Source organism: Sarcophilus harrisii, chromosome 2 (genome assembly GCF_902635505.1).
Source record: "Sarcophilus harrisii chromosome 2, mSarHar1.11, whole genome shotgun sequence".
NCBI lineage: Eukaryota > Metazoa > Chordata > Mammalia > Dasyuromorphia > Dasyuridae > Sarcophilus > Sarcophilus harrisii.
In genome coordinates this window covers 514,871,974-514,894,076 of record NC_045427.1, presented here as the reverse complement: position 1 = coordinate 514,894,076, position 22,103 = coordinate 514,871,974, and the positions used below count along the sequence as shown (strand labels likewise).

Below are 22,103 nucleotides of genomic sequence, written 5' to 3'. Positions count from 1 at the left end.
TTTCCGTATGTGCATAGCTCATCAAAAACAAAACCCCGACCCGGCACCCAGGGGCCCTGGCCCTCCCCAGACAGGCCATCTGGAATTGGAGGGGAAAACAAACCACGGTGAATTGTGGGGTGCGTGTTTGTCTTAGCGGGGGCTCGGGGCCACGGGCGGCCGGGCCGCCGCGCTCTCCATCAGCGCTCGGGGGTTGCGCGTGGGAGCGCCCGGCGAGCCGTGGGGAGGCCGGGACCGTGGTGGCGGGGACTTGGAAAGTAACGGTCCCCGGGCAATCTCTTAGTCATCCCCGGACCGGGAGTGAGTGGGAGCCCGAGGTCAGGCCCCTGGGAGGCAGAAACAGGCCGAGCAAGGTAGGCTTAGGCCCGGGGAACCAAAAGAGGTGAGCAGCAAGGGACACACTTTCTAGAGATGCAAATATTTTAATACCAGGAAGTTCTCCTCTTGCTGGCTGATAGGGATCCAGCCCGTCATGTCCCGTTATAGTCACGGGAAGGGGAGAGATCCTGCCTTTATATAGGACCTACTCTGGACCCGGCACTTGGACAAGGAGGATCTCATTTAGTCCTCACAACAACCCCACCAGGTAGGAGCAATTATTATGCTCATTGTCCAGCTTTGGAAAGCAAGACAAACAGAGGTAAATTGCTTTCCATGGGTTACACATCTGGTATAGAACCGTTAGGAAGAATTTGAGTCCAGATTTTCTTCCAGAACCAGTGCTCTATTCACTGTATTGCCAGCTGCCAGAGAATGCTCGGTGTGTCCGGAGGATGGGCAGAGAAGGGGAGTGGGGGCATCTTCTTTCCCCTCCCACAATTTTCAAACCTGAGGCATAGATGCCTTTATGATATCTCAGGGATCTAAGGACCTTCTGGCCATCCGTGGACAAAAGCGAGTTAGATCTGGAAATGGAGATAGGTAAATACCTAGGGATATAAAATATAGATAGACCCATACCTAAAATTTTATTAGGGTGTGTACATGTATATATGTACTGTAATACAGGACTCTTAACCTGAGGTCCATGACCTTTAACAAATATTTTGACAACTATTTCATTCTAATCCGTTTCCTTTGTAATCCTTTGCATTTTGCTTTATGCATTTTAAAACATTATTCCGAGAAGAATCCTACAGGTTTCAGCAGACTGCCAGCGTGGACCATGGCACGCAAAAAAGATTAAGAATTCTTAACATAATATATCAATCAGTCAGCAAGCAGTTACTTGGCTTTGACCCAGCCACTTCAACCTAGTTGAAGCCAGCTACTAAGTTTAGAAAGACAGAACAAATAGTTCCATAAAGGGGAATTTGAATAAAGTGAAAAGAAAGTGCAATCTTCTAGAGTTAAAAAGTGTCACCAAAGGGCAAGTAAAGAAGCATGTGGGGAAAAGATAGGACAGTCCTCTCCACCCCTTTTTCCTTTGGTGATAGTATTGACCCTGAGTGTTGTGGTTTAAACCAGTTGTTTATTTATGAGCCTCCAATTTCTTTGGTACCTAAGAATAATAATAACTAACATTTATGTAGTACTTTAAGGTTTGCAAAGTGTTTTAAAATATTACTTCATTTTATCTTCACGGTAGGCCTAGGAAGTAAGTGCTATTAATTAATCCCCATTTTAGGGATGAGGAAACTAAGGGAGAAACAGTTTAAAACTTTCCCAATATCTCAGAGTTGATAAGTATTTGAGGTAGGATTTGAATTCAGTCTTCCTGATTCCAACACAGAAACTGCCTTCTCCCCCACCAGCTGCTTCCCAGAGTCATTACCTAATCAATAGATTTAGAGGTAGAGAACTTAGTCTCCTGAGGTTGTAGACTTAAGAGCTGGAAACGACTTAAGCTTCTCATTTTGAGCCCAAAGAATTAAGTGACTAAATCCCACTCTGTTTGGGAATTTAGACTGAGGTTTTTTCAATTTGTAGCTGACTGAGCAGAAAGCACACTTAATCTGTAAGTGACTTGTCACACAGTTAGCAAGTAAAATTTGAACACAAGCCTTCTGATTAATCCCACTCAGCTACAAACTGAAAAACCTCAGGCTGAGCCCTGGAACAGAGCGGGATTTAGTCAGTGAGCTTGTGCTCTTTTTTTTCTTCCTCAAAATGAGAAGCTTAAGTTCTTCTTAAGCTCTTAAATTTATGACCTCATGAGACCCAGTGCTAATGTTAACTTTGTGACCCTGGGCAGATGGCTTAATCTCTCCAAGTTTCAGTTTCCTCATCTTTAAAATGGGCATAATACTTGCACTTTCCCCACCATGTAGGATAGTTGTGACTAAAGTTCTTTATAAAGCTTAAAAGGAGAGGTAAATGTGAATTATCAAGATTATCCTAACCTCAGGAATCTATATGATTAAGTGATCGCTCCTCAGCAGACCTATTTCAAAACAATTGTATTTCTCATCCCTTTCTGTTATTACTATTGAGCAATCAGCTGCCTCAAACTTGATAGACTGGTCTCATTTAATGGGACGTGACCTGATGATGGGTCACCCATCATCATTGTATGTCACCCTTGAAATCAGAACTATAATAATTAAATAAAGCTGGGAGGGGGAAGAGATAATGTCAGTTCTAATTGGTTTCCCCCCAGAGCTTAGCTGCACTTACTAGTGCGGAGGTGGGGGAAATTGTAAGTTAATTATCTTGCAGGAGGATGGACTAGAACAGCTCAGCCCTGTGACAATTAAGCAGGAAATATGTTGTGGTTCTCACCTTTTTTTTTTTTTTTTTTTTTTTTTAAAGGTAGGAAGGATGGTGTAATTGTCAAGATTGATGCTCAAGGGTGTGTGAAGGTGGGAGGAGGACCAAAAAAAAAGTGCTAAGCAATAAGTAGTTGCTTCAGGTATCCTGTCAACTATGGTAATGCTTTCCCAAGCATGGCTCCCCCCAGACACTGCCTCCACATTGCTGCTGTCAAAGCCCACCTGAGAGAAGGTTGCTGTCAGCAGAATCCAGTTTGCAGAACCCAATTCCCCACTGGAGCCATCTTGCTTTCCATGTCATTAAACGGGGGCTGAAGCCACAGAAGCACCAAGAGATTGTAGCAGAGGCAGAGAGACAGCTAGCTGCAGGTGTGACCTCTTGGGTTGCATCTTTTTCTTCAGCAGGGAGTGCACCGAGGGCCCTGATAAGTCCATATACACTGAAGCCCCGTTAATCCTCCCAGATTTGCTTGGGAAATCAGGAAAAAGAGAAATCTGGACTTCATCGGACCAAGAACTACTTTGCTTGTGTAGATAAAGTCCTAGAATTTAGCAGTAACTTAGCTTTTGCTCTCACTGTTAGAAATACACTGAGATGGCACAACAGATAGAGTAATAGTAATGAAGTCAAGAAGACTTGAGTTCAACTGTGGCATCAGACACATATTAAGTTATATGTGACCCTGGGCAAGTCAATGAAACCTGTCTCAGTTTTCTCATCTGTAAAATCAGCTGGAGAAGGAAATGGCAAATTTTTCTGCTATTTTTGCTAAGAAAACCCTAAATGAAGTTATGAAGTGTCAGACACAACTGAACAAATACAAATTGTTAAAAAGTGTTTTCATAGCAAATTAAACAGTTTTGTGCCTTCCACCCATCATTTCTAGTTCTATACTTCTAGGGGGAGGAGGTGTGGAGCAGAACAAATTTAAACCCTCTTCTATGTCTTAATATTTAAGTATAGTGATCAAAAACTCCCTAAATCTTCCCATCTCCAGATTAAGCATTACCAGTTCCTTGATCTCCAGGTACTTAATTGGCAACTGTCCTCTGGATGGCAGTTTTTCAGTGAACTTCCAACTGGGATGTCCAGATAAAATATTCTAGATGGAGTCTAGAGAGGGCAGAGTATTGCAAAACTACCACCTTCCTAATTCTGGACACTACTTCCTTTAATACAACCTAAAATCCAATTCACACCTTGAGTTTTTGTTTACATATGTAAACATGTTGAGTTTAAATTGCACTAATTCCTAGATCAGTTTTTTCCCCCCAAGAACACCACTTTCTAGTCATGCTTTCCCTTTATTTTATGCTTGATCTTAATGCCTAAAATGCTCTTTCTTCTCCAGATCTGTCCAAATTCCATCCATTCTTCAAAGCCCAACTAAGGTAATTTGATTTCTTCAGATTAATACGTTAGATTTCTTCCTTAAGGACTATTCCTTAAATCCAGATCACTCTGGCTGTTATTGCTTGACCAACAATAGGTTCCAGCCCAAGCCTCCCTAGATCATAGTTTGGGTTCTGATAGCTCAAAGTGAATGTAAATAGCAATTGTTTCTATTTTGGTCAAAAACCCTGAAGCTCTTCCCCTCTCAACTTAACTTTTTTTTTTTTTAATTAAGTAAAAAGAGGCCTTTCTTTGCCTTATTTCTTACCTATCCTTAATTACTAAATGGGTATTGCCTTACACAAACTGAGACCCTTTAAAGACCTTAGCTTAAAAAAGACCAAGGTCTTCCATTGCATCCAGGGCCATCTCTCATCATCCCAATTTGTATCTGGCCACTGGACCCAAATGGCTCTGGAGGGGAAAGTGAGGCAGGTGACTTTGCACAGCCCTCCCTCACTTCAAATCAATTCACTTATAAGTCAAGACATCACCTTCCTGATGTCCTGATCTTTCTCAAGAACAAAGGACAAAGAGTAACAAGAGTAGTTTGGTAGAAGCCATCCCCTGAATGCTCACTCTCCATCATTCCCAAATATAATCGGGTTGGAACACTTGTTCCTAATCTTGATGAAGAAAGAGTTAATCAAACTCGGATCTAGGACAGGTTTAAGATCCCTAATCCCAGAGAGGTCCCTAGACATCTCCAGATTCAGAATCTTCCACCTCTGAGTTGCAGCTAGGAGCAGTCTAGTGAGCGAAGGCAAGAGGGCACAATCAGGCGACTCAGCAGGACAGAAGCCCCTTAATGGGCTTTGTCACTTTGTCGAGTATTTAAACTATAGTCATTACTGGCAGTCCACTGCCTGGAAATTGTGCCAATATATTGTGGTCAATTGATGTGCATAAATTACATCTATAATCTTGTTTTTCTGTCTTCTGCCTCCATGCTGTGCCTGTGTGTGACCCACTGAGCTGTGTGAGAGCAGGGAGGAGACTCCGCAGGACTGTGGGGTGTGTATGCATTTTACATACATTTGTATTTGTACACACACACACACACACACACACACGCACACAATTTACAGACTACCATCCAGAAACATGTTTCTGAGTTGCTGAGATCTTAGAATACATTTTCGCACATTTATCACCATAGCTTATTTAATCTCTAATGTGCCTAAGAAAGATCCTGCATTCACATCTCTCTAAACTGTATGTCATGTATAGTCATTTTAAAGGAAAACACATCCTAATACAGAATGAAGTAAACAGATGTAGGAAATCAATACGTTTAGTGACCACAGTAATATCAGTTAAAAGAACATGAAAACAAATCCTGTTATGGTGTATTTGTAATGATCAGTTTTGGAGCCAGAAGAAACACTAATTTGCCTCCTTCCTTTCCTTAGAGAGCATAGGGAGACTTGTGGGTATGAATTGTTGAATACGCTGTCCAAGTCCCTATGTGGCTCACTTTGCTTCCCAGTTATTCCTAGTCACAAAGGAAGGTTCACAGTGTATAGGAAAGGGAGTAGGCAGGGTATTGTGAGGCTCAAAAGATATCATGGATTTAAGCACTTGGCAATGGCTAACTCTAAAAGTGCTATATAAATGCTAGTAATTATTATTATCATTGACATTATGATTATTATTAGCCCAGTCACTGGGCAACCAATCTGGTGATGACTTCATTGCTTGAGCCTTATATTGAACTGCTGCTGAGCTCAGACAGTGTTTATAGAGCAAACCCGAGGTATGCTGATAAATGTTTAAAACTGGTCTCTGGAGGAAAAATATATGCACACAGACTTTTAAGTTTAATTAGTATTATTAACACTTTATTAAGTCTAAACTATAGTAAAATAAATTGAGCCCTGATTTGTAGATCACTGATTTCTGGGATGTAAATACTCACACTGAAAATTTAACAATGGGCTCTGTAAAGAAAAGCAATTAAAATTAGTTCGAACATATCCTCAGAGCTAGGGTTATATTCCCAAAAATAGTGGTATTGTAAACAACAACAACAACAAAATCAATAATATTCACCCTGTGTTAAAGTCATATCCTCATACTTCTGTCCCCTCATTCTCCCCAAGCAAGCACACTGAAGAAAAAAAGCAATGAAAAAAATAAATAAATAAAATACTATGCCAGGACTCATGTTGGCTGCTGTGTCTCCAGCAAGGTTGGCTAAGGAAATTGGGGTATTTTTTTTAATCAGAAAATAAGAGTTTGAAAAAAAGTTGAGAGTAGAGTGCTATCTGGGCCTTGAACTGCTGTAATTTGCTCTAGGTTTACAAGTTCCATATAAAATGGTGAGATGGGACAAGATGATCCCTAGAATCTCTTCTAGTTCCAATCCTGCAATTCTGTGTTACCAGGGATCCATCCAGTTGACAGCCCCTACCTTTTCATCATAGTTTCTCCTCTTATTTGGATCATGGTGGAAGAAAACTATTTACAGCCTCAGCTTAATCTTGCCTTTTCTCTGCCATATTGGCTCCATCCCTCTTTCCAGCTTGCTCAGAATCCTCCTGTCCCTAAAATAAGCACTGAGATCTTGAAAGATTTTCTAAGCTTTTAACTGTTTAACAGCAATAGTAGACAGGGTGTGTTGGGTGGGAGGGGAGGGACCAGATGGGATTAAAAACAGTAAGGAAGGGAAAAGTTACAAGTGTTTCACAAATATGCTTCCAGTAGACCTGGATTTCAGATAAGAGAATGTGGGTTCAAAGCCCATCTTTGTTTCTTACAGTCATGGATCTGGAACATCTTTTAAACCCTCTAGACTTCTGTTCCCTTATCTGTCAAGTGAGGGATAAATCCTTTTTAATTCATTTATTGTTTTAAAACCTCCTTGGCTCTGTCATCTGCCTTTTACCTTCTGAGAGGAGGGGGAGTCAATAGATCAGAGAAATCCTAAATGTTTACCCACACAGTTATGATTTACAAGCAACCACTCTCAGGACAAAAGCCTTTAAATGCCTCCTTTGCTACTGTCTTCATTATACAACTTTGACCTCTATCATATGAAATAGCAAGTGGAAAAATAGGTAGTTCTTGCCTTACTTAGGTCATATTGTTAATGTTCAGGTATTTCAATGTTGTCCAGATTTCCATGGCCCCATTTGAGATTTTCTTGGCAAAAATACTGGAGTGAATTACCATTTCCTTCTCCAGCTCATTTTGCAGATGAGTTACATTTTCCTCATAAAATACCCCCCATTAAATGGGAGTAAGGGACTTATTGAGGGTCACACAGAAAGTGTCTGAAGCCAGATTTGAATTCAGGAAGATGAATCTTATTGAATCCAAGGCCAGTGCTCTATCCAGTGTGTCACCTAACTGTCCCAAAATGAGTCAAAGAGATGTGAAAATTAAATAAATTGATTAGATGATCTCCCAAGATCCTTCCACTACTAAGTCCCTTCTAGAATCCTCAGCATTCAATTCCCTTCACCAGACATTTATGAAATGCTAACTATGAGGAAGAGACAAAAGGCCATGCTAGAGAGACATAGATAAGAATGAAATAGTTATCTGTTCCATATTGTGACTTTCCCAGTTGCGGTTTCCATATATTATGGATTGACATACAAATGTAAGTGGGACTTTTGAGGGGAGTTTTGCAGAAACTGCAGGTGACACTCAAAGGCCAGCAGACAAAACACAAGTTTTTTTATAAAATACTTAACCTAAATTTTACAATAAGGTAATGTAAAAATACAGTAAATACTGTAAATAAAAGAAAAAGAAAAAATTCAGACTGTTCTCTAGTACAGAGGATCAGAAATTTTTACATGAATTTTCCAGGGGGGTGGGAGAGGTTGCTCCTAACTCACCAATGTCGAAGGGTTAACTGCTGTCTTTACTCTAAAGAAATTTACATTCTTATGGTGGAAGGGGGAGGCAAATGAACACAGATGAATAAATACAAATTAATTTGGGGGAGAAGAATTAACTACCAGGAGATCAAGGAAGTTCTCAAAGAAAAAGTGAAATTAGTTCTGTCTTGAAGGAAGATAAAGATTCTGAAAAGTAGAAAGAAAGAAGGAGTGCATTTCATACATAGGGAAAAACTTATACAAAGGTACTAAGACAAGAGATGGGATGTCAAGTTATATTGACTATAGAATGCATGAAAAGAAAAATGTAACAAATTTTAAAAGGTAGGTTGGAGTAAAATAGTTTAGGGCCCTTAAAGGCCAGGCTAAGAACTCTATATTTTATTCTAATATCAATAAGAAGTCACTGAGGCCTTTGAACAGGGAAATAATGGAATCAGTCCCATACTTTAGCATGTTTTAGTTGAGTGTAGGATGAATTAGAGAAAAGAGAGACTGGAAGGAGGAAGACTAAATAGTATGCTATCACTGTAGTCAGAGTAAGGGATAATGGGAGCCCAAATTAGGTTGTTGGCTTTATGAGTAGAAAAGATAAAGATTCTAAAAATGTTGTGAAGGTAGGTAGAAAGGCAAGATTTGGCAACCCTGAATCTAGATGGTGGAGGAAAGTGCAAATTAAGGTTAAGAATACAAAAGTTCTTTTGGCGAGTTTCTTCTGTATCTCCATCTTAAAAAAGGACCCAATTCAGTCATATCTCCTGCTTTTACTTCTGATTCTCTAGACTTTACCACTATACTCCTGAATGGGTACAGTCTCATTTCTTTCTCTTTTTTATATATTCTTTTTATGTGGTTGTTCTCCCATTCAACTCTAAGCTCATTGAGGCCAGGGACTGACTAATATTTTACTAATATTTGTATCTCTGGCACTTAGCAAAGTTCCTTTCACATTATAAATACTTAATAATTACTTGCTGACTTGACATAAGCAGGGAAATTTGGGAAAAGTACTGGTGTACAGGAAAAGGTGGTGCATTTTATTTTGAACACATTGAGTAAGAAAAACTGATGGAAAGTTCAGGTTGAAATGTTCATTTGTCATTTGGTAGCATGGGACTAGAGTTCAGGAGAACCAGTTGTGAATCTGAGAATCATCTGCATAAATTTGATAAATGATCCCATGAAGTGGGGTGGTGGTGGTGGTGGTGATGAAATCATCAAGGGAGATGATTTGAATCAGGAAGTGAAGAGGACAAAAAATAAAGCATTGAGAGACAACCAGGAAAATGGATGATGAATCAGCAAAAGGAACTGAAAAGGTACACTCAGATATGTAGAACTAGACTTAGGAGAGAACAGTGTTATAGAAACCAAAGGAAAAGAATGTATGCAGGAGGAAGGATTGTTCAAGAGCTTTAGAGAGGTAAAATAAAAATGACTAGGAAGTAGTCTTTGGATTTAATAGTTAAAAGATAATTGATTACCTTGAAAAGAGAAATTTCTTGCAGAAATGAAAAAGATTATGTACAAACAAGACCAATGCAGCCAAGATTAGAAGGGAAGCAAAAAATTGAGGGGAAATTTTTGCAACCAAAGCTTTTTGATAAAGGCCTTATTCTAAAATATATAGAAAATGGAATCAAATGTATAAGAATACAAGCCATTCTCCAATTGATAAATGTACAAAGGATATGAAGACAATTTTCAGGCAAAGAAATTAAAACCGTTTCTAGTCATATGAAAAAAATGTATAAATCATTATTGATTAGAGAAATGCAAATTAAGACAAATCTGAGATACCACCAAATACCTCTCAGATTGGCTAATGTGATTAGAAAGGATAATAATAAATATTGCAGGGGATGGGGAAAAATTGGGATCCTAATACATTGTTAGTGGAGTTGTGAAATGATCCAACTATTCTGGAGAGCAATTTGGAACTATGCCCCAAGAGCTATCAAATTGTGCATACCCTTTGATCCAGGAGTGACTCTACTGGGTCTGTATACCAGAGAAATCATAAAAAAGGGAAAAGGATCCATATGTGCAAAAAATGTTTGTATTAGCCCTTTTTGTAATGACAAGGAACTAGAAACTGAGTGGATGCTCATCAGTTGGGGAATGATTGAATAAGTTATATATATGAATGTAATGGAATATTATTGTTCTATAAGAGATGATAAGCAGAATGATTTCAGAAAGGGCTGGGGAGCCTTGCATGCACTGATAAGTGAAGTGAGTAGAACCTAGAAAATATTGTACACAATAACAAGATTACATGATAAGCAACTCTGATGGACTCTTCAACAATGAGGAGATTTAGATCAATTCCAATATAGACTTGTGGTTGTAAGAGCCAACCTTATCCAGAAAGACAACTATGGGAACTGAATGTGGATCACAACATAATATTTTTACCTTTTTTTGTTATTGTTTGCTTGCTTTTTGTTTTCTTTCTCATATTTTTTCCTTTTTGATCTGATTTTTCTTGTGCAACATGATAAATGTGGAAATATGTTTAGAAGAATTGTACATGTTTAACCTATACTGGATTACTTGCTGTCTAGAAGAGGATGGAGGGAAAGGAGAGAGAAAAATTTGGAACACAAGGTTTTTCAAGGGTGAAGGTTGAATACTATCTTTGTATGTATTTTAAAAATAAAAAACAATTATTAAAAACATTTTTAAAATAAAAAAAAAAGAGAAATTTCTGTAGAATAGTGAGGTTAGAAGCTATTAAATTATGAGAAGTAGAAGCATTTATATGGATGACTAAAGGATCTTGGTGAGAGGGGGACAACCAAGCGCCTCTAACCTTTACTGATCTAGGGGAATCTTTGACAGTCTCTTGATATGGATTTAAATGTACAGATCTTCAAAATGGAATTAGAAGTTGTAAGGGCTTTCTAACGCTTAGTCAGTTAGAGACTTGGATTAATAATATAGATAATTTTAACCTGAGGAAGTAGTTTCAGAGACAGACTAAAGGCTCTACTTAGCTACCTGGTTGTTCTGTGTTCCAAAAGAAATTATTTTCTGAGGGTAAAGATTCACCTTTGGGGGGAGGGGGAAGAAGCTTCTTTCTCATACCATATCTTCAGTTAAAACTCTGAAAACAGATGTGCTCCTCTTCTTTTAATGGAAAGAAAAATGTGTAAAGGAATACCCTACCACTATCACCAATCTAAAGCTTCCTTGAAATCTAAACTAAAAGAGAGAAGATGGAACTTCCATCTATAACCAAACTATGAAAGCAGAGAGAAACTTTAACCTCATTTGTTCATAAGAAGAAAAAAAAAATTAGGGCCAGAAAAGGGAGAACAGAGAGGCAGAGGAAGTAAAAATCTTGAGTAAACTACAAAAAGGAGGTAGGGGAAGGAGAGAAAGAGAGAGAGAGAGAAAGAGAGAGAGCGAGAGGAGGGGAGTGGAAGGGGGGTGGAGTAGAATTTCAGCAGTCATGGAGGTAGTAGTATCCCAGAAACTGGAAAGATCTAAGGTATGGCCTTTGATAGGAGAGACTAAAGTGAATTGAAATATAAAGCTAATCCCTAGTATACAAGTGTCATAGAATATGATCAAACAGATCTCAGAAAAGAAAAGAATTACAACCCTATGAAACAACCATATGAAAGCATGTTCCAAATTAATAATAATCAGAAGAAAACAAGTGAAAACAGGTCTAAGATCAAACCTCACAACTAGCAAAGATGACAATAGATGGGAATAGTCAATGTTGAAGAGGCTACATGGAAAGATGGGTTAAATAGTAGCACTGTTGATTGAGATGCTGAACTATTATAAAAAAGCAATGTCAAATTCTATAAAGAAAATGATAAAAATGTTCATATTCTTTGACCTAAAGATCCAGCCATTAGGCATATATTCCAGAAGAAGATCAATAACACATCCCAAATATACAAAATTATTTATAGCAGTACTTTTCATAGCCAAGAACTTGAAACAAAGTAGATGCTCATTGATTGCAGAATAGTAAAATTGTAGTGTATGAATATAATGGAATATCACTACACTATACAAAATGATGATATAATGAATATAGAGAAACATGGAAATAATTACATGAAATGAAAAAAGAAAAAAAAACAGAGCCAAGAAAATAATGTATATAATGATCTCACTGATGTAAAGGGAAGCAGCGCCACCTCAAAATGATAAAAAATGAGTATTGAAAAATTACAAAGAACAAATACAGCCCCTCAAAAGAAATATAAGAAGAATCTCTGCTCATGCCTTTGCAAAAGTGAGGGAGTCTATGGGTATGTAAGTTTGAAAATATTTTCAGATTTGCAGAAAACATATATTTTCAATGTAGTGATTGGTTTGGTTAATTTAATTTTTTTCTTTCAAAAATTATTCTTTGTTAAGTGAGAAGAAGGATATAAGGGTGAATTTAGGTTATATAAAAATAAAATGTCTCAATAAAATTTATTTTTAAAAAATATAGATTGGAGCAGCTGGGTGGCACAATGGATAGAGTACCAGCCCTGAAGTCAGGAGGACCTGAGTTCAAATCTGGCCTCAGACACTTAACTCTTCCTAACTATGTGACCCTGGGCAAGTTACTTGACCCCAATTGCCTCAGCAAAAAAAATATAGATAGACAGGTCATGGAAGTTGAGACAGATTCTTGCTGAATTGGATGTACAAAGCAACTTTAACATGTACATTGAATTTCCCAAATATGAGAGTAATGACCTAGAGAATAAAGAGCACTATGAGCCAGGGACTGATCCCTGTTAGTTCATGAGAACAGGGATCTTGATAGTAACATAGATAAATGTAATGAATCTCAAAGAAAGAAAGTGCAAAATGATGGTAGCAAAATGAAGGCTTCTTACAGTGGTGATGGAGGGTGAGTCAAACTTCTTCCTGATTGTATCAGGAGACATGAGAGAAGGGGATGAGCCTTGGAGGGGGTGATCAGAAATATAAAGTTTTCAGAACAGATCCAGGTTTCACTGAGCAACAGAAGATGAAAAAAAAATATGAGAAGCAGCAGGAATCAAGGAAAGATTGTAAAAAGTAGGTGCAAGGTCTCAATGGCCAAAATAGGAACAAAATAGGAAGAGGTGCATATGGACTTTGAAGACCTAGAAGAGATGGACAGGGGTGAGGTCTCAGGAAATGTGGCAAAGGAAAAGTATTTTGCTTTGGCAGATAAGAAGTCTGATTCTCAGAGATAAGAGTAATAAGAGATAGGAATTTGCAAACCAGGAAGTGGGGGACCCAATTTCCCAGGCTCTGTAATGGTGTCAGTATAGGAACAACTTCCATGGATTTTCATTATAAATTCTGGAGAACTGGAGGTATGAGCAGCAGGTGGAGGTGGTAAGGTGACCTTAGCTAAGGTATCTGTATTATTAGATCTTTTCACCTGAATTATATTGAATTTGAACTTTTAGATAGTGATGTAATCTCATCTAAGATGTTGGGAAATAAGACACATTCAGGTGGTCACTCTTTTGATTCTGGAGTCCCTGCAAGCTCAGGCCCTTTGGTATTTATGAATCTCTAAGGTTCAGGCCTTGTAAAAAATCTGCTTGGATTCTTTGCATCCTTTGGAGCAAACCTATTGGTTCCTATGGCGTCCTGGTACTTAAGAAGCCCATTCTGGAAAGGGGAAAACCCAGCTCCTCATGACCATGAGATCAGACACGTTCATTCCTGAGAGAGAAATCCAAGCCTATATTGAGAATGCTTGTAACTTGACCTTTGTAACTCATGGAGCTTAGAAAGAACAAAAGGTAGGAATTTACCAGCCACAGAATAGGGTGAATTAAATATTTCTTTAATAAATGGGATAAGACATGATAAATGTGGAAATATGTTTAGAAGTATTGCACAAGTTTAACATATATTAGATTACTTGCTGTTTAGGGGAGAGGGAAGTAGGAAGAGAAGGAGGGAGAAAAATTTGGAACACAAAGTTTTGCAAGAGTAAATGTTGAAAGCTATCTTTGCATGCATTTTGAAAAATAAAAAGCTATTACTATTAAAAAGAAAAAAAAAAGAACAAGAAGAAGAAGAAGAAAGAAATGACCTAAAAATTAGATTCATAAAAATAAGAAACTCAGTAGGTGGTCTCACTATCAAATGAGCAAGGGATGTGGATTAAATGATCAATCTTCCAACTCTGACATCCTAAGATTTTATGATTCTTAGAATTTGGGAATTTGAAATAGGAAGAGACAGAAGTATTCAGTACCTGGAGGAGGAGATGTGATTTAGGTATCATAGATTTAGAGGACTTTAGAAGTCATCTAGTTTTAATCTATCATTTTAAAGATGGTTAAATTGAGACCTAGAGAAGTTAAGAGGCTTAGTCAGTCACATGTCCTGAATCATACAATTGTGAGGTAATTGATGGTGATGGTGAAAATGCTTATGATTGATGATTGGTGAAACCAGAAGACATACAGAGAAGCTCCAAAGAAAGATGGTGCAAGGAATCAGAGCTATATGGCCATTGGTGAGAAAAGACCTGAATTTTAACTTAGAACAACAGATGAAGGAACTTTTCATTAAAGGGATTTTCTGGAACTTTCAGGAACCCAGAGACCCTCTCCCCCCCCCAAAAAAAAAAAAAAAAAAAAACAACCCTCTTGGATAAGGTGAAGGTAAAAAAAATTATGGGGATTGATACAGTTCTAGCCAAAGCAGCCTACTGCCTGCTTTTAGTTAAGGATTGTATATTCTGTAAACACCTCTTCACTCCTCTATTTTTGCAATTTTTTCTTTCCTGTTTCTTTCTTCCTTTGCAGTTTTGGTTCATTTGTTTAGTTGCCTATAACAGATCCTTTTGTAAAACAGTAAACTTGTCTTCTCTGAATTATTGAGAAAAGGTTTTTTTATATGCAAAAGCCTGAAGACTTTAATTTCTTGAGTTTAGCTTTGCTTGTGACAGACTACCCCTGCTCTAGACACACCCTCTCTTCCTGACTAGCACTCTGTCCTTTCTCTGGAAGCTTCTTATTGGAAACTTGCATCTTCCTCACTAATTGGTACCTGCCTGCCTATGACGCCAGAAGTGCCCTGCGCATAACCTGTCCCTCTTTAGCATGTATGTCTGAATCAATTTGTTATGTGTACCTGCATGGCAGTGGGGAAGGTGGGAAGGACTTATTAACAAGGGCAATAATCAGAAAATTTTCTTCTCTGTTCCCTCTCACAATCTGCCTTAAGATTTTCTCCCCCCGGGGCAACTAGGTAGCAGTGGGTAGAGTACAGCTCTGAAGTCAGGAGGACCTGGGTTCAATCTGGTCTCAGACACTTAACATTTCCTGGCTGTCTTACCCTGGGCAAGTCACTTAACCCCAACTGCCTCAGCAAAAAATAAATAAATAAATAAATAAAAAATAAACAAACAAACAAAAAACATTTTCTCCCCCTTCCCCATTCCTTAAGACACATAGGATCCTGTCTCTTTGGAGATCCAAGAGTATCTTTGTCTCTCTGAAGATTGTGATGCTGTTGACCCCACCCCGTCTGAACCTTTACTTCTTCCTCATGCTTCACCCTCCCCTAAGTTGCTCAAGTGAAGCATCTTTCCTGTGTGAGTTAAAATTTGCCCAGTTAAAACCAGTTGATTTTTTTAAGCCTTATTGACCTGTCTACTCCTTTGTGCAAATCTCTGAGTTCCTAGAAAGGGGACCCATCGGAGATATGGGTAGCACACCACACCTTGGCCAGTGGCAATAGACAGTATAGCTCAAACTTGGGAAACTGGGTCAGAGAGAAGTCACAAGAGGGAGGAAATCATAAAACCAGAGGATGAGAGCAACCTTTAAAATCATCTCATCTAATCCTATCATTTTATAAATGAAGAAACAGACCCAACGAGATGAAAGTCACAAGGATTTACAATTAGTGGCAAAGCTGAGATTACAACCCAAGTGTGTAGATTTACAATGCAAGGTTCCTCCTATTACATAGTGTTGTAGCAACTTCCAATTTCCTAGCAAGGTGGATAAAGAAGGGAGTGAGTGTACTTATTCTAAAAAAAGCAAAACAAAACTCTTTCTATTTTTTAGTAAATTAGGTATCAGTGGGAGTGGTTTGCTTATATTGTTCCATTAGAGTGAACAAACAGGCTCATTCAAATTTGCTGATGATCAATTGATTTGGTGCTTAGAGACTGTGTGTGTGTGTGTGTGTGTGTGTGTGTGTGGTGTATATTGCTAAGGATTTTCACTTTCAGGAGCCATCCTTCAAGTCAGTTTCCTTATATACTCTCTTTTCCATTAAAATCTGACTTAAAAATCCTATCTGTTCTGGGTTTAGACTGAGACCAAAGGAGCAATGTGATGTAGTGGGAAGCTAAACATGTCAGCAGGGATGAGCTATAGCCCTGCCTCTACCACTTACCAGCCTTGGGATTTTGGATCATCACCTCCCCTCTCCGAGCCTCAGTTTCCTCATCTGTCAGATGTGGAGGTTTAACTAGATGATCTCTTTGGTTCTTTCAATTTTAACATTCTATGAATCAATTCATCCTATGAACCAGCTCATTCTATGAATCTCATTGAGACACGTGAGAAAACAGTATTAGCTATGCAGTCAGCAGAGCGAGGTTTGAAAATATAATCTGCCTTTAACAGTGTAATCTTGTACAAGTCACTTAACTGCACTGTGGCTATTTCTTTACCCGCAAAATGGAGGTTATAACATTTGAGAATCAATCTCCTAGTTATATTATAGAAACCTAATGAGATGATGCATATGAAGTATGTTGCAAAAATGATCAAGAATTATATAAACATAATCCCTTATATTTATACATATTTCCTCTTCATATGTGTATATAGTCTTTTAAAATTATATACAAGCCCCTTGTAAATAAATAAATATAAATGTATATATATTAATGTATATGTCTGCATATATGCAAATATATATTATATTAATATGAACATATATTAGTAACAGCATGTGAACATGTATATTAATAATGAATCCAAATAAAAATAATCTAACAAGACTAGTTGAATCTGAGGTTGGTTTCAGTTTGTTCTGTTTTTAATAATGAATGATGTAGAATTCAGTTAGACTCAAAATTTCAGAGTTGGAAAGAACTATAATGCAATCTGGACCAATCCATAATTGAACTAAAATCTTCACCACAGCATCCTGACAAGCACTTATCCAGCTTCTACTTAGGAAGGAAAGACATTCTTCCCAAAGTTAACCCTTCCACTTTTGAGTAGTTCAGATTTTTAGAAATCTTTTGTTTAGGCCATGCCTACATATGTGTCTTTGTAATTTCTGCCTATATCATCTCTACAGAGATGACTCTTAATAGCTATATATGCAGGGCTACTCGCTTACCTAAACTCTATTCTTTTATCACCAACTCTATGTCTATTGTTGTTTAGTCATTTCAATTATGTTCAACTTTTCTTGATTCCATTTAATGTTTTCTTAGCAAAGACACTGGAGTAGTTTGCCATTTCCTTTTCTGGCTCATTTTACAGATGAGGAAACTGAGGCAATCTGGGTTAGGTGATCTGCCCAGAGTCACACAGCTAGGAAGTGTTTGAGGTCAGATTTGAACTCAGGAAGATGAATCGTCCTGACTCAGATGCAGCACTTTATTCACTGTACCACTTATGCCTTTATCATGCCTTTATCACCAGCTGCTTACATGGACTCATATCCATCTAAAGGTTTTAAAATTTTCAAACTCAGTATATCCAGAATTGAACACAATATCTTCTAACCTACCTCCTTTTAATGTCCTTATTTCTGATGAGGAAACCATCATTTTTCAGTCACCCATGGACATAATCTTGGAATCATTTTTGAATCCTGCTCACTATGAGGAGATGGAAAGGGTGCTGGGTTTGGAGTTAAAGGACTTTGGTTCATATCTCAGACCTGCCATTTGCTATCTCTGTTACTTTGGGTAAGTTAATTTATCTGAACCTCAGCTTCCCGGTTTGTCCCATGAACTCTAAATCTATTATTCTCTTATACCATCAGCCTCCAATCTTGTTAATTCTACCTCCTCAACATCTCTTGCAGCCTTTTATCTGTAAAATTTCTCAATAACAAAAAAAATGACACTAGCATCCCGGAGACTGGCAATTTCTCTTTGGATTATTCTCTTCCTAGCATCTTAAAATCAAAGTATCACTCATCTCCTGCTTACCAGTTGAGTAAGTACATCAGCCTACTTCCAGATTCTGAGTTGCCTTTAAGAGAAATTTCAGCCTTTGGGGACTTGAGACTGGTTTGAGATCTAATTATAAGGCAGTGACAGCTTTCTCAGACATTCCCGCCACTCTGCCTCTCACTTGCTGCTTGTAATCTAAGGACCCAGACGCAGCTGTGATCCCTGTCAGTCTCCCAAAGGCATTTGTCAGTCAGCATCAACATGACATACTGTTGTACAATTTGTCACGGATCGCTTTTAGACACGCAACCATGACTTGTTTTAAACATCACGCCGGCACCAGGCTGTGGCAGACAGTTGCAAGAATGTGAAAACAAAGACTTGGAAAATGTGTGCTGGTGACCCCACTGGACAAGGGAGAGCCTTCAGCATCCCACATCAAACAGACACTGTGTTTATCTGAGAGACATGCATGTTAACGAAACAATTTCCCAACTCATGGGGGCACCAAATGGGCCTTGAACCAGCGTCTGAATGTGTGGCTGCATGACTCTAGGCAAGTACTTCCCCAATCTGGGAGTAAGTTTCTTCACCAAAAAATGAATATATTGGAAAAAATGTTCTCTCCTAAGGTCCCTTCCAGCTTCAGGGTTTTATGATCTGATGATAATACAGTTATAACTTCCACATTGTGACTTTTCCCATTGTGATTTTAATATATCATGGGTTAGTGTAAGAAATGAAGTGGGAATTTGGAGGAATTTTTGTAAAAACTGTAGACAATACACAAAGGTTAATAGATGACACAGAAAAAAGTTTAGAAACTGAATAATGCATAAATATATATGAATAGTATTATATGGTGTCAGTTTTTCTTTAATCCCATAATAATTTAGATTTCTTCTCTGGTACGAAGGAAGGGCCAAAAACATTCTAGGTAGATTTTCCAGATTACAGGAGTGCCATGTCTTGATCCCTGCAATGTGAAAGGGATAATGGTATATCAGTAAATTCCCTTCAAATGCCCTCTACCAATGTCCAGGAATTAGAAACTCAATGTCCATATGTCATTGCTGGATATTGTCATTTCTCTCAGCTGAATTATCCTTTTTTCCCAAACCCACTCTCCACAGAATACATGAAGCCATGACATAAAGCAAGAACTTCAGAGCCTGAATCAGCCTTGAAGTATCTGTTGGGAAATAGTTGAAGCAAATAGCCTGGGGTCCTGGGCATTGATCCAGCTAGTCAAATACAGGATTAAACTACCTATGTACCAGAAAGGCTGCCCTTCCATCAAGAAAGTCATGCTTCTATCTTCAAAACTCTCCCAGTAGGAATTAAGAGGAATATTCTTAAATTATACTTGTTACATGGGTCAACCATATGCTATCCAAAAACCATACTGAGCATATTATAATTACTCAATAAATATTTCCTGATTAATGGGTTCATTGATTCCTATCACCCTCTCCCTCAGGATGCTATAATAGAAAGAGATTGGAAGTAAAAAGATTTTGGTTCAAGACCAGATTTGACATTACTACTGTGGATAAAGATAGAAACTGAACCTGTGATTTCATTGACAAAGGGAGCTCCTGGGTGAGGAAACACTCCCTACCAATGTTTGTCATCACCTTCTCTTGGATTCATATTCATTTTTTTAATGTCTGTTTGCTTAAAGAGTGACCTATACCATAAGAGGTTAAGTGTTTTGGCCATAGTCAAATTTACAGTATACGTCAAATGTGGGATTTGAATACAGATCCGCCTAATCTTCCATTTCCTATGTGACTGAGTAAATCATTTAACTTTTATCTCATTTTCTCCCTCAGTGAAACAAGGATAATGATACTTGATCTATTTAACTCACAGAATTGTCAAGGAAGCGTTTTGCAAGTTTTTACAATTCTGCATAAACAGGACAGCCAGGTGATAAATTGGATAAAGTACTGGCCCTGAAGTCAGGAGGACCTGAGTTCAAATCTATCCTCAGACACTTAGAAACCATATGACTCTGGGCAAGTCATTTAATCCCAATTGCCTCCCCCAAAAATTCTGCATGGATTTGAATTTTCATTATTATTCTTTCTCCCATATGAAAATTCTCTGTGCCAGAGCCAACCTGCTCTTCTTGCTTTCTCTGAACACATCTCATATACTCACTTACCCATCATTGCACACACTTGTAACGGTTTCTGTCTTGGAGCATCCTTTGAATCTTTCAGCGGTAGGTTCAAGGCTCACTCAGTAGTCGGCGACCATCTTAACTTAGTGTTTGATAAATATCCAAAGACCCCAGAAAAAGAACTCCTAACTTGACAAAAAACTGGTGGGAATGGAAAACAATAGGACAGAAACTAGGTATAAAACATTTCACACCATAAAACCAAGTTAAGATCAAAATGGGTCACACCTGCATTTTTGATTTCCTTCACAAGCTAATTGTACAATATTTCAGAGTCTGATTCTTTTTGTACAGCAAAATAACGTTTTGGTCATGTATACTTATTGTGTATCTAATTTATATTTTAATATATTTAACATCTACTGGTCATCCTGCCATCTAGGGGAGGGGGTGGGGGGGTAAGAGGTAAAAAATTGGAACAAGAGGTTTGGCAATTGTTAATGCTGTAAAGTTACCCATGCATATATCCTGTAAATAAAAGGCTATTAAATTAAAAATAAAAAAGATCAAAATGGGTATATTATTTAGACATAAAAGTTGATAACATAAACAAATTAGAAAAGCAAGGAATTGTCTACTTGTCAGCTCTATGAGGAAGAAAAGGATTCATGACCAAACAAGAGATAGAGAGCAGTGTAAAATACAAAATAAATAATTTTGATTATATTAAAATTAAAATCTTTTGTACAAACAAAACTAAATATTAGATCAATATTAGAAGGAAAGCAGAAAGTTAAGAAATAATTTTCACAGTAAATGTTTCTGATAAAGGCCTCATTTCTTAAATATGTAGAGAGAATTGAGGCATGTTTAAAAGAATACAAGCTGTGTCCTAACTGATAAGTGATCAAAGACTATGAGCAGCCAATTTTCAGATGAAAAAAATCAAAGTTATCTATAGGTCTATGAAGAAATAATCTGCCACTTTTGTTTAGAGAAATGCAAATTAAAATAACTCTGAGGTACCACCTCACATCTATCAAAAGGAAAATGATAAATATTGCAGAAGATATGTGCAAATTGGGACACTAGTGCACTGTTGGTGGAATTATGAACTCATCCAGCCTTTCTAGAGAGCCATTTGGAACTATGCCCAAAGGGCAACCAAATTGTGCCTACCCTTTGATCCAGCAAGATCACCATTATGTCTATTTCCCAAAGAGATCATAAAATGGGGGAAAGGAAGCACATAGGCAAAAAATGATCACAGCCGTCCTTTTCGTGGTATCAAAATATTGAAAATTAAGGGGATTTCCATCAATTGGGAAATGGCTGAACAAGTTGTGGTATATAAATATAATGAGATATTATTATGCAATAAAAAATTATAAACAAGCAGATTTCAGAAAAACCTGAAATGACTTATCCTAACTGATGCAAAACAAATTGGACAAAACCAGGAAAACTTTGTACACAATATCAGCAGCACTGTATGACAATTAACTATAAAGGGTTCAACTTTCAGCAGCACAATGATTCAAGACAAATACAAAGGACTCATGAAGGAAAATGCTATCCATAACCAGATAAAAAATGATTGAACTCTGAATGCAGATAGAATGTTTTCTGATCTGTATGTTCTTTCATAGTAGGATTCTGTGGAACTGTGATTCATATGGAAATATGTTTTACATGATAACACATACATAACCTATATCAAATTGCCTACCATTTTTAGTAGAATGGAAAGAAGGAAGAGAGGGATAAAAAATTGAAACTCAAAATCTTATAAAAATGAATGCTAAAAATTGTCTGGACATGTAATTTAGGGAAAATAAAATACTATATAAAGAGAGGGCTTCAGACTACATCATTTCTGAGTTTCAAA

The 22,103-nt window shown here is 37.7% G+C and overlaps 1 long non-coding RNA gene across 2 annotated transcripts in view; it reads right to left on the bottom strand.

Moving 5' to 3' along the window:
- Nucleotides 1-18,827: 18,827 nt before the first annotated feature.
- LOC116421833 overlaps nt 18,828-22,103 on the bottom strand; it is a 47,159-nt gene continuing 43,883 nt past the window's right edge. Inside the window, exons 2-3 of one of the 2 annotated variants that reach the window (XR_004232388.1) lie at nt 20,258-20,416; nt 18,848-19,063 (exon numbers count right to left, since the gene is read on the bottom strand). This is a non-coding gene — a long non-coding RNA (uncharacterized LOC116421833). Of the gene's footprint in view, nt 19,064-20,257; nt 20,417-22,103 lie in introns of both variants that reach the window. The other variant, XR_004232389.1, reaches the window with a different exon arrangement.